Source organism: Camellia sinensis, chromosome 4 (assembly GCF_055761805.1).
Source record: "Camellia sinensis isolate YWXY chromosome 4, ASM5576180v1, whole genome shotgun sequence".
NCBI lineage: Eukaryota > Viridiplantae > Streptophyta > Magnoliopsida > Ericales > Theaceae > Camellia > Camellia sinensis.
In genome coordinates this window covers 10,801,059-10,812,209 of record NC_138964.1, presented here as the reverse complement: position 1 = coordinate 10,812,209, position 11,151 = coordinate 10,801,059, and positions in this window count along the sequence as shown.

Here is an 11,151-nt window from a genome sequence, read left to right as displayed (position 1 = left end):
CCCTTATATAATATAATATAATATTATATATTAAAAAAAAACAAACAAAAGGGTGTTATATTATGTAATATCTTGTAAACAAAACAAAAAATAAAGAAAACAAAAAGAAAAGAAAGCAGCAGCCGTGATAGAGGGGGAGGGAGGGAGGGAGAGAGAGAGAGAGAGATTAATTAATCAAGAGAGAGCCGAGAAAGAGGAAAAAAAAGAAGAAAAAGATTAGGGTTTTATTTTGGTAGTTCTATTAATTTTTTAAGTAATTCTTTGATTTTTAAAAAAATATTATAAATACAAAACTCACTTCTCTTGATTTATGTTTAATTCGTTGTTTTTATTTATTTTATGTTAGTTTGATTTTTTATTTACATGAAGATGATAGATTGATTTTAATTATTTTGATTAGTTGTGTATGCAAGATTTAGAATTTTTTTTATGTATTTATTTTATGGTTGTAATCACACTCATGATTATATGAAATTGAAATAAACTTAGAATACATAGATATTGGTTAGATGATAGATTGATTCGTTGTTTTTATTTATTTATTTTTATTTATTTGATGTTGGTTGGATTTTGTATTTGCATGTAAATGATGGATTGATTTCATTATTTGATTAGATGTGTATGTAAGGTTTAGGGTTTTTATATGTATTTATTTTATGATTGTAATTACACTCATGAATCTATAAAATTAAAATAAATTAGGAATCCATAGATAAATTTCTTACACTCCACCATGACTCTATGGATTGTTATTTTATTTGAGTGTTGGTGAGAAAGAGTATTAAAAAAAAGTGAGGATTATGAGATTTATTTGAATACCTTAAGCTTGACATTGTTATGTTTGTTCTCATAAACAGATGAGAGATTGTGTATATATATATATATATATATTGTTGTCTCGTTCTCATGAGTAGACGAGTGCTTTGATTTATGCGCATACGTATATGCTAACTATCCGGGGAGTGTGAGTCAAATTCGGGACGGTATCCCCGTGCAAGTTTGGCTTCGGAGCGGTATTAGGTATATGGGAGACACATGAGATATACGTGTAGGCCGGAAGTAGAGGCCAAAGTGGTAGAGTGAAGGTACAAAGAATTTAATTATGAGTTTATTGGTATAGTGTGAATTATATTGATTTATACAATTTGAAAAATAGTAAACGACCTCTATAAATTATGAAATTTGAGCAGAGGTATGTATACGTGATTCTAGACAACTTTTGTGTTTTAACTTTTTATTAAAAAGATTGATTAGAACTTATAATCGGATGATCTTGGTTATAGTAGTTTTGATTCATTTTAGCAATGCAGATTTTAAAGGCTACTTTAATCTACGAAACGAGCTCATTTTTATTGGTTACGGGTAAATTGAAGTAAAATATTATTCTGGACACTTTTTGTGTTTTGAACTTTTTCGAAAAAAATCATCTTACAGTAGTTTCTTTTCGTTTTCAGTTACAGATTTTTCAATCGAATTTCTGTTACGATTTTCTATTAAGTTTTTATCTCAAATTGTTCAGTTTCTGCTAAATTCATCCATGTTACCTTTTAGGAAATTTGATTCTGTACAACTTTTATTTTTTGAGTTTTTGTCCATTCGAATTATTTAAGCATGAAACGGTACATTTTTATACTTTTTCAGCAAGTTACTTATAATTAAATTATACTAACTTTATTTTTTTTGCAGGATGGTGGGTCTTACTAACTTTTTATGCAGGGCTGACCCACCATATTTTTATTTCTATTTTGTTTATTTTATACTCAATTTATATTTCGTTGTGTACAGGCAAGAAACTATATGCCACAGTATCTCGGAAAACTACCCATTCGTCTTGGAGCGGGTGGAACTACTTGTCTTATCTTGTAACAAGAATTAATGTACTTTTTGTTGGTGTCTAGTGGACACGTGGGTATCAAATCTTGTACTCATACCAGTATACATGTGTATTGAGTCGTTTTGTCTCTTGGCAACTCAGGTGCGTTCTATTTGAGCGCAGCCAAGCTTTCTTTACAAGATTAGTTGGGACTATGATAGTGACAAGAAATAACTATGATCGTAGGACATGTCGTTTGGATTTCTTTTATTTTCTTGAGCTTAGGGTTGATATTAGTTTATGTATTTTTTTTTTATGACCTTAGTATTTTGATAATCTGGCATGGTTTGTAACTTTACATTATTTAAGTTATTTTGACTATTTATTGTTGCTTTAATGTTGGATGTATTGGTTAGTTATGAAATTATGGTGAATGGCTTATTTAGCATTTTGTTAGTTTTTTTTATCCCTTGTAATCTTTTAAGGATGGAAATTTACTTAAATCCTTTGGAGATGTGAACGTTTAGATTTTGTTTCACCCCTAAGATTTGGATGATGAAATATTGATTGGGATTTAGTCTTAATTTAATATTTAATTGTCCAAATTTTGGGGCGTGACATACATACTTCTCCTATTGTAATTGATAGATTGAATATACACAATACATAACATTTTCTTCTCTCTCTACTATTCTAACATGGTATCAGAGCCTAGGGTTTTCTTTTAGCCTCCTCTTCATCTTCATCACCTTTTCTATTTTTCTCTTTCTTTCTTCTCTAGTAGATTGATTCATTCTCACGTTAGTTTTTGCATATCTCATCCTTTCTTGTTTCAACAATCGGCATATACGATCATCTTTGTCTCTTCAAAACGAAGCCAACGCTATCCGAATTGTCTCCACGCGCCGCTAGAAATTAGGCACACGTTATGCTGCCTCCTACGCGCATTCACGCACCTCTGCTCCAATCACGAGCTATCTTGCGCCGCGGCCTCACCTGCTAACGTGAGCCGTGTGTTCTGACGTCATCGCTAACGTCTGCCCTGGTTGACTATGCGATGCTACTGCTTCTTGCTATCGTATGCCGCGCGCACCTCTAATAACGTATGCCGCGCATTTTTGACGTCAACCCTCCTTACTGTGACATCAGTCTTAGTGTTGGTACTCCTTTTTTGGTCAAACAACTTTGACCATCAGCTTTGCTGCCTTTTTGGTCGTGTTTTTGGCCCATTCAGACCCTATTCCACCTATTTTCGGCCTCTTGAATCCACTGGTGTGTTCTGTTATGGAAAAAATTAGCCTCTAAAAAGCACCATTTTTTTTTTTTGCATTATTTGAGCATTATGGATCGTACCTAGCACATCCACTCTGTTTCTGTTATCCTTGATAGGTCAAATTATGTTAGTTGGGCTCAAGCTCTCTATAGCTTCATCAAAGGGAAACGTCTTTGGCACATTATTACTGGTGCTCTTTCCAAACCCAAGCAGAAAGTGAATGAGATTGATTCTGCATTCGATGACCGTCTTGACGAATGGAAAAGTAAGAATTATCAAATTATCACCTGGTTCCGAGCTACCTCAGTTCCCTCCACTCATCTCCAGTTTGGCCGGTTCCAAGATGATGCTCAAATTACTTCCCCTGCCAAAGAAATTTGGGATTTCTTGAGGGACCGTCATCAGACCACTGGCCATGCTCATCAATATTAACTGTTGCAGACTCTTCATCATATACGCCAGGCACCCAGTCAGTCTATCAATGAATTCTTATCTCAGATGTCATCTATTTGGGACCAACTAGCTCTTTCTAAGCCTACATGGGCATATTCTGAGGATGCACAGCTGTTTATTATTTATCGGAATCATCAACGACTATTACAGTTCCTTATGGCTCTTCATAGCACTTTTGAGCCCATACGTGCTTCATTGCTTCATCGTTTGCCCTTGCCCACTTTAGAGAAAGCCATTACTGAATTATTATCAGAGGAGACTCGATTTAGAACTCTCAAACCTCAACATATGGATTTTTCTCTTGCTACGTCATCCTCACAGAGTTCCTCATCTTTACAGCCTGCTAGTTCATGCCAGTATTGTTCCAACCATAACTTGCCAGCTACTCATTCTTTTGTTCAGTGCCAGGTTCGCAAATGCTTTACTTGTCATAAGACTACTTCCGGTCATCTCCAACGCCATTGTCCTCGAGCCCCCTCCAAGAAAGGGTCTTCTTGTTCTGGGTAGCAGTCCAAATCTGGCCAAGGTTCTCGCTCTGTTGCTGTTGCCTCTGAGGGTTCTTCTCCTCACCACTCCAGTGATTCTACTACTCCTTCATTCTCTATGGATGATATTCAGTCCATCATCCAACAGGTGCTTACCAAATCCGGTACTCCTCCCTATACTGCTCTTTCAGTGACTTCAGGTAATTCTCCCTGGTATTTTGATTTCGCATGCTGTAATCATATAATTTCTGACTCCACTATGTTTTCTTCTCTATCATCGTCGTTCTCTGTCCCCATCATACACACTGCTGATAGTTCTCATATAGCTGTTCGTCACACTGGTCACATTTCTACTTCTACTGTGTCTCTTTCTGATGCTTATCACATTCAGGCTCTTCACTTGAACCTTATCTCTGTTGGTCAGTTATGTGAACTTGTCTAACTGTTACCTTTTCTACTAATGGTTGTTTGGTACAGGACCGTTAGATGAGACAGATCCTTGGGATAGGCCGTAAGCATGGACGTTTGTTCGAGCTTACCCATCTTCGCATTCCTCACAAGTCATCTACTGCTGCTCTCCCCACATCATCTACTGCTGCTCCCATTGCTTCCTCTACTGCATTTACTTCTTCATTGTCTTCTTTACAGCTTTGGCATTGTCGCTTAGGACATGTCTCTTTTAGTCGTTTGAAAACTTTAGTTTTTAGTGGTCAGTTAGGTCGTGTCTGTCTTGAAGATATCGATTGTTTATCTTGTCAAATTGCTAAACAACCTGCTTTATCTTTTAATAGCAATACTTCTATAAGTACTGCTCTTTTTGATCTTGTGCATTCAGATATTTGGGAGCCTTCCCCCACACTGATCATGGGGGGGTCAAAATATTTTGTGATTTTTGTTGATGATTTTTCTCATTATACTTGATTTTTTCCTCTCAAAAATCGATCTGAACTTAAACATATTTATGATGATTTCTCTGCCATGGTCCGCACTCAGTTTTCTCATACTATTAAAATATTTCGTTCTGATAATGCTAAAGAGTACTTGGATTCTATTTCTGTCTTTTCTTTGGGCTAATGGTACCCTATCTCATCGCTCTTGTGCAGACATATCCCAACAAAATGAACGACCCGAAATGAAGCACCGTCATATTCTAGACACTACCCGGGCTCTTCCCATCTCATCTTCTTGTCCTAAACAGTGTTAGGAGAAAGCTGCCCTCACTGTCATCTACACCATAAATCGTGTACCTACACCTGTCATAGCTAATATTTCCCCTTATGAGCGCTTGTATAGTTCTCCTCCTGACTAAACCACTCTTAAAATTTTTGGTTCTACTTGTTTTGTTCTACTTCAGTCTCATGAACACACTAAACTAGAACCTCGCTCTCGTCTTTGCTGTTTTCTAAGGTATGGTATAGAACATAAAGGGTATCGTTGTTGGGATCCTATCTCCAAACGACTTCGTATTTCCCGTCATGTGGTCTTCTGGGAACACAAAATGTTCTCAAATCTTTCCAAGTTTCATTTATCACAGTCCACCCACTCATCGATCCTTGCTGATCTCTCTATAGACTTGTTTTCTGATGACTTTGATGCAGATTCCGCCTACGCCTATTGTCCATCTTGAGGATCCTATGTCAGCTAATGGCCCTACACCTTCTCCTGTTGAGGTTCCTCTTCTACCAGAGCGTCATTCCATACAGGTAAGGCAACCTTCTGTTCTTCTCCGTGATTATATTGTTGGTTCCACTGACTTTTCCTCTCATAAACCTACTTCCTATCAAGAAGCTTGTTCCAATCCTCTTTGGCAACAAGTTATGACTGATGAATTGCAGGCTTTCGATAAAACTCATACCTGGGATGTGGTTGATCTTCCTCCTGGCAAGAATACTATTAGTTGCAAAAGGGTTTACAAGCTCAAAACTCATTCTGAAAGTTCCATTGAGCGTTACAAAGCTCACCTTATCGCCCAAGGGTTTACTCAAGAGTATGGCATTGACTATGAAGAAAAATTTGCTCCTATTGCCCGTCTTACTTCCGTTCGTAGCTTATGTAACGCCCTTAAAATAATACATAAAATTCATCACTTTAGACATGCATTGATACAAAAGAAATCAACCATTTCTATTCATCAGAGTAGTTCTTATAACAATATTACATGTTAACAACAAAAGCAAATGCCCTGCAGGCTTACAGCTTTCCAAATCAACACTTGGTTACACAAAAGAAGAGTACTAACTCTATACAAAATTAGCCCTTGGCTTGATATACATGTAATACAACCAAAATAATCAAAAAGAGTCTTCAACTCCCATATCCATCCAAGCTATGTCCTTGGAGGTGGCATGCTACCTGTACCTGAAAATAATGTCCCATATAGGGTGAGCCAATGCCTAGTAGAGATATGCTAAATACAGTATGAGCAATAACTAAGACATTAGCAAATGATAAATGTTTAATTCCCATAAATCAATTCATAACCCATTTCCATTACACGACCACTATGCCCATTTTTCATTTCATTTTCCATTCCCATCCAATTTCCCATTTACAACAACGGCTCAGAACCTGGCCAACAATTTTCATGAGACAGTGACTCATATTAAACACTTCTCATTACACAATAGATAAGCCTACTAGCTATATTAACATCTCAACAGATAAGCATACAAGCTGTATCCGCACTTCAACAGATAAGCATATGAGCTTTATCAACACTTCCATAGATAAGCATATGAGCTGTATCAACACATTATCTGACAAGCATATGAGCTGTATCAGTGGAGTCCATCCCCTATCTCCTCCCAAACAACATCCGGTTTAGAGGTCCATCCCCTATTTTCCCCTAAACCGTGGAGTACATCCCCTATCTCCTCCCACATACACAACGTATATACACATAGGTCATATACACAATCAATCAATACATAACGCAAATGTATTCTATCAATCGTCATACTCTATGACATACTCAATTGATTAGTTTTAGTTTGCCTAATCATTATGCATTGTCTACAACAATCATAGCTACCCTCCACCGGTAGCCCAAAGCAATTATCTCTAAACAGATAATAAAAGCTCTAACAGATAAAATATCAATGTTTTCAAAAGTGAGCGATTAATGAATCCAACTCCACCATTTTACAATATAATGAGCCAATTTCATTATTTCCAACTCAATTCCATATAACCACAACTTTCCCATATTAATCATGCCAATTAATTTATACAACCAATTAGGGTTTTCTACCCATTTCCCAATATTGACCCAACGGTCTATATATTAACAACCAACAACAACATCATTATTTTGAAACCCACAATACCCATTTTAGGATCAAAATAACAAAACCCTCTTTTAACATTTTGAAACCCTACATCCCAAAATTACCCAACTTCAACACTTTATCAAAACAACCAAAGATCTATGTCAAAGACCATAAGAGTGAGTAGGAATCCCTACCTCAAAAGTTGACACCCAACGAAGAAGATGAAGAAAATGGAAATGCTTCAAATCCCGAGATTCTTGGACCAAAAGATAGCCCTCGACGATCAACAACTTTTTTGTAAAGGCCAAAGGTAAGGAAACAACTCTTACTAGATCAATACCTAGAGAGAAGGCAAGGTTTTAGAGAGAGAGGCTCTCAAATGGCGTTTTTGAAAAGTAAGAGAGAGAGTGAGGATGTAAAAAGTGATTTAGAAATGCCTAACTTCCTTCTGATATACGACATTCCCGTTCGAGCAGAAAACACAACGCTCGAGCGTCAAGCACAAAAATCTGGACACGCTCGAGCGCAAGAAGGCCCGCTCGAGCACCAAGACACAAGAATAAAGTACATCCGCTCGAGTGCGAAAACCAGTCCGCTCGAGCGCAAATCTCCCTCTCCTAGAACTTTCACCAAGACAGTACTACCCGTTCGAGCACCAACAAACCCGCTCGAACGCGACCCACTCGAGCGCAGGAAACCCGCTCGAGCGTAGAAATCACACATGCAGAAGTTTTGCAGGGACATGAAATACTAGGAGTGTGCAATATCTGCTTGAGCTCCAAACGACCCGCTTGAGCGGAACGACCAAAAACCTGGCGACAAGGATTTAGACCAAGGCTCGACCTACCTGCTCGAAACATGCCCAACACATCCTAAAACTCAACAGATAAGGAATTAAATGATGACAACTAGGTATACAACCACCAACTTCACGGAACCAAAGTCCGGAACACAACAAGTACAAAAAGGGAAAATCGGGATCGCTATAACCTTCCCCCCTTAAAGAATTTCGTCCCCGAAATTAAATACAAGTTTTCTCCACTCCCCCACAATATTACAACATAATATTAAACAATCCGACCCATTACCGGTCAATCCCCTCTCTTTTCAAGAGGCATTTCACATTATATATAACAACCTGCATTATCAACATGTATTTCCTTGAAATTTACCAATTTCAACTCATTTTCCATAATTCCTTAACACATGCAACATTAATATCGTGCTTGCATTTTCACAACATACTTAACACGCACAATGTTAACATAGCTTCCATTTACCAAAACATTCATAATGTTTTACAACTTAAGACATATACAATGCTCTTAAAGTTTAACAATATTACAAAATTACTAATGCATGGTTACACATCAACAAACAAGTCCGGATATTTTTCACGGACTTCCAACTCACGTTCCCAAGTGGCTTCCTCCACTCCGTGATGCTTCTACAAAACTTTTACCAAGGGAATGGTCTTGCATCGCAAGACTTGATCTCGCCTATCCAAGACCCGAACCGGTCTCTCCTTATACGAGGTATCCTCATCTACCTCTAAGTCGGTCCAATCTAACACATGGGACGGATCCGGCTCATACTTCCGAAGCATACTCACATGAAACACGTCATGCACTCTGGACAACTGCGGTGGCAAAGCTAAACGATAAGCAACCTCCCCAATCCTCTCAAGGATCTCAAAGGGACCGATAAACTGAGGGGATAACTTCCTACTCTTCCTAAACCTCATCAAACCTCGCCTAGGTGATATCTTTAGAAAGACATGATCACCTATCTCAAAAGCCAAAGGCCTCCTCCTACGGTCGGCATAACTCTTTTGGCGACTCTGGGCTGTAACAAGTCTCCTACGGATAAGCTCGACTTTCTCCGTTGTTTCCCTAACCAACTCTGGACCCAACAAAGGTGCATCACCCACCTTAGCCCAACAAACTGGAGACCTACACGGTCGGCCATACAAGGCCTCAAACGGTGCCATACCGATACTCGATTGAAAACTGTTGTTGTAGGCAAACTCCACCAAGGGCAAGTGCCTCTCCCACGTCCCACTAAAGTCAATGACACAACCTCGAAGCATATCCTCAAGGATCTGAATAGTACGCTCAGACTGCCCGTCAGTCTGAGGATGATAAGCCGTACTAAAGGCCAACTTAGTGCCCAAGGCACTCTGCAAACTCTGCCACAACCTAGCAGTAAAACGAGGATCTCTATCTGAGACGATCGTCACTGGGACCCCGTGCAATCTCACTATGTCCCGAATATACAAGTCGGCAAGGTGATCTACCGAATCTCTCACGCGCATAGGAATAAAGTACGTCGGCTTAGTCAACCGGTCTACAACCACCCAAATAGCATCACTACCTCGCTGAGTCCTCGGAAGACCTACAACGAAATCCATAGTGACATGCTCCCACTTCCACTTGGCAATAGGCAAGGGTTGCAACAAACAAGCTGGCCTCTGGTGCTCGGCCTTCACTTGCTGACAAGTAAGGCACTTAGACATGAAAACGGCCACATCTCTCTTTATACCCCGCCACCAAAACTGGCGACCCAAATCCCGATACATCTTAGTGCCTCTGGGATGCACCGCAAGGCGTGAATGATGAAACTCTTGGAGTACTTCCTCTCAACAAGACTCCGACACAAACAAACGGTCTCAGTATCTCATACTCAGGTCGGGATACACCGTCAAACCCTTCTCAACTTTCCCACTGGAGATCTTTTCTCAGAGGGATTCCACCTCAAGGTCACCTCTCTGTATCTCTAACACTCGAGCCACGAGTGTAGGCTGCGCAACAACAGAAAACAAGGCCGCAGCCTCAACAGATTCGCCCAGAAGCAAATCAAACTCGCCAAGTGCCCCCAACATTCCCACTCCCAGACGTCTATACAAGGTACATCACTAATGGATTTTCTGCTAAGGGCATCGGCCACAACGTTGGCCTTTCCCGGGTGATAGTGCAACTCGAAGTCATAGTCCTCAATGAACTCCATCCATCTTCTCTGCCTCAAATTCAAGTCCCTCTGTGTAAACAGGTACTTCAAACTCTTATGGTCCGAAAACACCTCGAACCTCTCACCATAAAGGTAGTGCCTCCAAATCTTTAAGGCAAAAATCACGGCTGCTAACTCAAGGTCATGTGTAGGGTAATTCTTCTCGTGTATTTTCAACTGACGTGAGCTATAAGCTACCACTTTCCCCTCTTGCATCAACACACAACCCAAACCTTCTCGTGAGGCATCACAATAAACCGCATAACCCAACCCTCTCTCCGGAATAATCAAAACCGGAGCGGCGGTCAATCTAACTTTCAACTCCTGGAACGACTTTTTGCAAGTCTCACTCCACACAAACTTGACCCCTTTCCGCGTCAATCTAGTCAACGGCGAAGCTAGCCTGGAGAAGTTTTTCACAAACCGACGGTAATACCCAGCTAATCCCAGAAAACTGCGGATCTCAAACACACTCTTAGGTTGTGCCCAATCTTGCACTGCCTCAACCTTAGATGTATCAACAGACACCCCTTCTCCGGATACTACATGGCCTAAGAATTTAACTTCCCCTAGCCAGAAGCGCCGTACTGGGCACTAAATCAATAGAGAACTCTATCTCTCGGTGAGGTGGCAAACTAACGAGGTCCTCAGGAAAGACATCCGAGTACTCAAAAACCACTCTCGGTAACACAGTCTGGGTCTCATCACACTCACCACTCATGAAGCTAGCAAGTAGACCACTAAGCACACTCCGCTCTCGCGGATCATACATCGGCGGCAATACACTACCAACCCGATCCCCCAAGAAATGGAAACACTCCCTGCTCAGGGTACAAACTGTGACCCTCTGGC